We start from the raw sequence: 7,323 nt of genomic DNA, 5'->3' as shown, positions 1-7,323 counted from the left end.
GGTTAGGAGAGCCTCTGGAAAAGAATCCCTTCCATGGAGCCCGAGGCTCCCTGTCACCAGCATTTTCCAGTATTTCCCACTTGTAGGAAGCAATTGGGTGTAACAGACTGTAGTTATTGTCTGTCATTCCAAAGCATCATGCCATGTAGCTAAGTAGTCGGGGGAGGGGCAGGGATACAGACAAAATCTGCATATACCATATACCACCAGGGAAGAAGATGTCTTTGTATGCCTCCTTGGGTACCAAATACAATAGAGTCTAGGTCTGTTTCCTTCTAAAGGACTTTCCCAGGAGTCTTACACAACAACTTTCACTTACATGTCAATGGTCAAAACTGCCTCATGGCCATCTCTAGCTGCAAGGGAAGCTGTGAACTAATTTTCTAGATGGGTGCATTGTCCTCTCCAACAAAATTAGATTCTGTTAGTAAGAAAGAAGATAAGAGATGAAGTTTGAGTAAGCACCTGATGTAACCTTACCCACTGAGAATCCACCACCATGATGGGCCATTATTTTGCACAGAAGTACATATAATTTTTCAAGTGTCTAAATGGAAAAGTGATTGAACACACTAATTTAGGGCCAGCACTGTGCCTGGCATCAGCAAATGATTAAATCATTACTTTTGGATGAATATATATACACGTAAGTTACACATAATGTATTATATATAACAGATTCATTCAAAATGATTGATATACTAATATAATTTAAAATATATAGTCTATATATTATAATTCAGTGTATATATTTAGCATATATTTTTCATCAGTTAGCATACTATTTGTATAGCCTTTGTTATCTTTATATAAATAGTATTGTTGTTTCTCAAGCTGTTACAGTTTATCTATTATTGACTAACAAATCACCCCTAAATGTGATGACTTACAGCTACATCAAAGCTACATCTCTCACCACTTTGAAGGATCAATGATTTGAGAAGCTGAGTGGTTATTGTTTGGGGTCCCTGGTGCAATTGCAGTCAGACTGTGGCTTAACCAGGAACCAGGAGGTTGAGGCAGTGGGGGATGACTGGAGATCTCTGTGTAGTCTCAAGTCCTCTCCGTGTGGTCTTTCCCCTTGGGCTAGTTTGAGCTTCCTCAGAGCATGGCAGTCTCAGGGGAGTCGGACCGAAGGCTTCAGGAGTAAGCATTCCAGTGAGCAAAATGAAAGCAGTATTGCCTTTTATAACATAGCCATAGAAGTCAGGGAATGTCACTTCCCCTGTACAAAAGCCCACCCATTTTGAAGAGGAGAGGACACAGACCATGTCCCTCAACGGGAGGAATGTAAAAGCTACCTTGTAAGAACATGTAGGATGGGAGAAATACTGTACTTGGAAAATACAGTCTGCCACACAAAGTATTACCTAAAATGGATAGGAATCCTTATTTTTCTCTTTAGAAGAGTTAAAGCCTATCTTTAATTCACACAGTTCTGGTTTGTATTGACTAGTTCTGTAGATGAAAGTAAGTGCTGTTTTATGTTTTCACTAAGAAAATGGCCCCTTGCACAGAGAAATAGACTCAGATTTGAGTGTGGAGTTGAAGGTAGGTCCCTTGATTAAATGAGAGCAAGGGTTATAGTTCTCTTTGTTTCAGGCAGCATAAGGTACATAATGATTGGGGAGGGGGTGGGGATGGAAATCCCTCTAGATGTTTCTACCAGATACAACCACAATATAACAGGTCACACAACATGTCTTTTATACCAGGCTGCCCCAGAGAGAGGGCCACAGGGCTCTTCCTGGTGCTGGCTGGGCATGTTCATACCTTTTATTGACAGCCGGTATCAGGTCAGGCTGTACATGTACCTATAACTCAACAAAGTTACGAACTATAACACTCTTCAAATCTAAATATGAACATTTTTGCCTATATTCAAACTACAGCATTATGAAAACATTGCTGCACCTTGTTTGTATTCTAGGACCTACAGGATTCAGTTAGTGTGGGATTTAGCACTGATTTAGCACTCAGGTTACTAAAGGGAGAAAGCTTGGTATAAGGTAGTATCTCTAAGTGCCCAGGCCACACCAAAGGACACTCTGTACATAGTCCTTACAACTTAAATAAGAATGATATAAGCATCTGAGTATTTGAATGTGGAGATGTAAACTCAGAGCTACTGTGTTCTTTTTTTTTTTCTTTTTTTTTTTTTAAGAGATGGGTCTTGCTCTGTTCCCCTAGCTGGAGCACAGTGGCACCTTCATAGCTCACAGTAACCTCACACTACTGGGCTCAAGCAATCTTCCTGCCTCAGCTTCCTGAGTGGCAACATGCCTGGATAATTTTTTTTATCTTTTGTAGAGACAAGGTCTTGTCATGTAGCCCTGGCTGGTCTTGAACTCCTAGCATCAAACGATTCTCCCACTTCAGCTTCTCAAAGCACTGGGATTACGGAGAGGAGCCCCCTTGCCTAACCTTCTATCTTAAAAGTTGCACAAATTCTGGTCAGTGTGTCTTTTGCCCATTTTGGGTTATCTCGCCCATGAATTTACGCCTTTCTTTTTATTCTTGTGGCAACCCTCCTTGTTCAGACCTGAATAATTTTTCCTAGATTATAATACTATCCTAGATTATAATATGGTCTAGATTATATTATAATAATATTTGCCTAGATTATAATATTATTATATTATCTCTGTATAAAAGCCTTTCATCCTACTAGATGCTGTCATGGTGAGGAAGCATGGTACACTGGTTGGGAGCACAGCCTGCCTGGTCAAATCCTGACTCTGTTTTTTAATAGCTCTATAACCTGGACAGCTTCTCTGTCTCTTAGTGTCCCAACTGAAAATGGAGACAATACTTCTTTATCCAGTTATTGAGGGATATTAGATGAGTTAAAACAGGGAAAACTTTTAGAGCAGTGCTTTCCTTCCAGTTACTCAGGCTAAAAACCTCAGAGTCATCCTCAGGTCCTTTCTTTCTCACTCAACGTCAAATCCAACAAGAAATCCTGCTGGCTTCCTCTCAAAGTATAACCAGAATCTGACCAACCCTGGGCCCTTATCATGTCATGCCTGGATTCCTGGAATAGCTTCCTATCTGACTCTCTGCTTCTGCCTTTACTTCCCTAAAACTTCTTGTCCAAATAGCAACCAAAGTCATCTCTTAAAATATAAATCAGATCATGTAACTCTTTTGTTCCGAACCCTCCAATGGTTTCTGGTTTCACTGAGCATAAAACCCTGTCATTGCTTCTCTGTCCTCACTGCGTACAAACCCCCACTTTGCTCCCTCTGCTCCAGCCACGCTGGCCTCCTTGCTGGTCACTGGACCATTGTAAGTGCATTTCCATCTTAGGATTCTTCATTTATTTTTCTCTGCCTACGGGACTGTTTCCAAAATAACTGCTTGGCTAAACCCTTCAGTTCCCTCCTTTGTTCAAATCTCACTTTTTCAGTACGGCAGCCTGCACCCTGATCTTTCTTTTTTCTACACAGCACTTATTACCTTCTAATATGCTGTACAATGCATTTAGTTAATATTGTTTATTAACTGTCTTCCTCATGAGAAAGTAATCTCTTCAAGGGTAGATGATTTTGTCTATTTTGTTCACTGCAAATGCCTAGAACAATGGCTGGCATATTACAGGAGTTCAATAACTGTTGTTGAATGAATGAATGAATGAAATGAATGAATGAATGAATGAATGAAGCACTGAATAAGCATGTGCTATTGTTATAAGTTTTCTTCCTCTGCTCACTCTAGTGGTTTAGGCAATCATCCAACAATTTGTTAAACTCCTACTATATGCCAACCACTGTGCTAGAATATAAAAAAGCAAGTCAAATGATACCAATCCCCACAGAGATTTTCACTTGGCTAGAGGGCAACAAACATGTAAACAAGTCAAGTCAGATATTCTGCTGTTAAACGAGTAGTTTTTGTTTATTTGCTTGCATGTTTGTTTGTTTGTTTGTTTTGAGATGGAGTATCACTCTGTCGTCCAGGATGGAGTACAGAGGCGTGATCTCAGCTCACTGCAACCTCCGCCTTCCGAGTACAAGCAATTCTCCTGCCTTAGCCTCCTGAGTAGCTGGGACTGTAGACACCTGCCATCACACCTGGCTAATTTTTGTATTTTTAGTAGAGACAATAAAAACTGGACCCCTTCCTTACACCACATACGATGGATTAAAGACTTAAATGTATAACCCCAAACTATAAAAACCCTGAAGGACAACCTAGGTAATACCATTCTGGACGTGGGAACAAGCAAAGATTTCATGACAAAGATGCCAAACGCAATTGCAACAAAAGCAAAAATTGACAAATGGGATATAATTAAACTAAAGAGCTTCTGCACAGCAAAATAAACTATCAAGAGCATAAGTAGACAGTTTATCGAATGAAAGAAAATTTTTGGAAACTATGCATCTAACAAAGGTCTGATATCCAGCATCTATAAGGAACTTAAACAAATGTATAAGAAAAAAGAAAAAACATTAAACAGTGGGCAAAGGACATGAACACTTTTCAGAAGAAGACATATATGCGGCCAGTAAGCACATGAAAAAAAACTCAACATCACTGATCATTAGAGAAATACAAATCAAAATCACAATGAGATTTCATGTCACGCCAGTCAGAATGACTATTATTAAAAAGTCGAAAAATAAAACAGATGCTGGCAAGGTTGCAGAGAAAAATAATGCTTATACACTGTTGGTGGGAGTGTAAATTAGTTCAACCACTGTAGAAAGCAATGTGGTGATTCCTCAAAGAACTTAAAACAGAACTACCATTTGATCCAGCAATCCCATTACAGGGTATATATCCAAAGAAATATAAATCATTCTATCATAAAGACACATGCACATATATATTCACTCCAGCACTATTCACAATAGTAAAGACATGGAATCAACCTTAATGCCCACCAATGGTAGACTGCATAAGGAAAATGTGGTACAGATACACCATGGAATACATGCAGCCATAACAAGGAACAAGATCACGCCCTTTGCAGGAACCTGGATGGGGCTGGAGGCTATTATCCTTAGCAACTAACACAGGAACAGAAAACCAAATAACACATGTTCTCACTTATAAGTGGAAGCTAAATGATGAGAATGCATGGACATATAGAGGGAACAACAGACACTGGGATCTGAGGGTGAAGGTTAGGAGGAGGGAGAGGATCAGGAAAAATAATGAGAGTCTAGGCTTAATACCTGAGTGATGAAACAATGTATGCAACACACCCCCACAGCACAAGTTTACCTATATAACAAACTTGCACATGTACCCCTGAATTTAAAATATAAATAAATAAATACCAAGAAGCAGCTTCTCCTCTCCTTCTGGAATCTCTGCCTGGTTCAGCCCACCTGCCTCCACTCCTGCCTCCACCATGTCCATCAGGATGACCCAGAGGTCCTATAAGGTGTCCACCTTGTGGGCCTGGTGCCCGCATCAGCTCCTGGAGCTTCTCCCAAGTGGGCAGCAGCAGCCTCCAGGGTGGCCTGGGCAGAGGCCATAGTGGGGCCAGTGGCATGGAAGGCACCACCACCATCATGGTCAAGCAGAGCCTGCTGAGCCCCCTTATCTGGAGAGGGACTCCAACATCCAGGAGTCCGCACCCAGGAGAAGGACCAGATCAAGACCCTCAACAACAAGTTTGCCTCCTTCATAGACAAGGTACAGAGAACAAGATACTAGAGACCAAGTGGAGCCTCCTGCGGCAGCAGAAGAAGGCTGGGAGCAACATGGACAACATGTTCGAGAGCTACATCAACAGCTTTAGGTGGCAGCTGGAGGCTGGGCCAGGAGAAGCTAAAGCTGGAGGCGGAGCTTGGCAACATGCAGGGGCTGCTGGAGGACTTCACGAACAAGTATGAGGATGAGATCAGTAAGGGTGCAGAGATGGAGAATGAATTTGTCCTCATCAAGAAGGATGTGGATGAAGCTTACATGCACAAGGTAGAGCTGGAGTCTCGCCTGGAAGGGCTGACTGAGGAGATCAACTTCCTCAGGCAGCTGTAAGAAGAGGAGATCTTCGCTGAGGTCAAGGCGCAGTACGAGGAGATCGGCAACCGCAGCTGGGCTGAGGCTGAGAGCATGTACCAGATCAAGTATGAGGAGCTCCAGATGCTGGCTGGGAAGCAGGGAGATNTTGGCAACATGCAGGGGCTGCTGGAGGACTTCACGAACAAGTATGAGGATGAGATCAGTAAGGGTGCAGAGATGGAGAATGAATTTGTCCTCATCAAGAAGGATGTGGATGAAGCTTACATGCACAAGGTAGAGCTGGAGTCTCGCCTGGAAGGGCTGACTGAGGAGATCAACTTCCTCAGGCAGCTGTAAGAAGAGGAGATCTTCGCTGAGGTCAAGGCGCAGTACGAGGAGATCGGCAACCGCAGCTGGGCTGAGGCTGAGAGCATGTACCAGATCAAGTATGAGGAGCTCCAGATGCTGGCTGGGAAGCAGGGAGATGACCTGCAATGAACGAAGACTGAGATCTCCCGGATGAACTGGAACATAAGCTGGCTTCAGGCTGAGACTGAGGGCCTCGAAGGCCAGTGGGCTTCCCTGGAGGCCGCCATCACAGATGCCGAGCAGCCTGGGGAGCTGGCCCTTAAAGCTGCCAACGCCAAGCTGTCTGAGCTGGAGGCCGCCCTGCAGCGGACCAAGCAGGACATGGTACGGCGGCTGCGTGAGTACCAGGAACTGATGAACGTCAGGCTGGCCCTGGACATCGAGATCGCCACCTACAGGAAGCTGCTGGAGGGCGATGAGACCCGGCTGGCGTCTGGGATTCAAAACATGCGTATCCATACGAAGACCATCAGCGGCTATGCAGGTGGTCTGAGCTCGACCTATGGCGGCCTCACAAGCCCCGGCCTCAGCTAAGGCCTGGGCTCCAGCGCCTTCAGCCGCACCAGCTCCATCAGGGCCATGATTGTGAAGAAGATCGACACCTGCGATGGGAAGCTGGTGTCCGAGTCCTCTCACGTCCTGCCCAAGTGAACAGCTGAGGCGGCAGCCCCTCCCAGCCTGCCCCTCCTGCGGCTGCCCTGGAGCAGGGGAGGGCGACGGCTGTGCAGAGGAGTACGGAGAATGGGAGACCCACCCACCTGAGGCTCAGCCCTAGCTCTCAGCCCACCCCCAGGGGAGTTTACTGCCTGGGGATCCCCCTTGCCCATGCGTCCAGCTACAAAACAATTCAATTATTTTTTTGGGGGGGAGAGGAGGGGGTCCAAAATAAAGCCTCAGCTAGCTCTGCAGAAAGAGAAAGAAAGAAGAAAGAAAGGAAGAAAAGAAGGAAGGGAGGAAGGGAAGGGAAGGGGAAGGGAAGGGGAAGAGAAGGGGAAG

General features: G+C 44.4%; 1 pseudogene; it reads left to right on the top strand.

Annotated features, from left to right (window-relative positions):
- Window positions 1-5,504: 5,504 nt before the first annotated feature.
- Window positions 5,505-6,978, top strand: LOC108515466 (keratin, type II cytoskeletal 8 pseudogene; annotated as a pseudogene).
- The last annotated feature ends 345 nt before the right edge of the window (window positions 6,979-7,323 follow it).

Source organism: Rhinopithecus bieti, unplaced genomic scaffold, assembly GCF_001698545.2.
Source record: "Rhinopithecus bieti isolate Rb0 unplaced genomic scaffold, ASM169854v2 scaffold_33650, whole genome shotgun sequence".
Taxonomy (NCBI): domain Eukaryota; kingdom Metazoa; phylum Chordata; class Mammalia; order Primates; family Cercopithecidae; genus Rhinopithecus; species Rhinopithecus bieti.
This window is presented reverse-complemented; position numbering and strand designations above follow the sequence as displayed.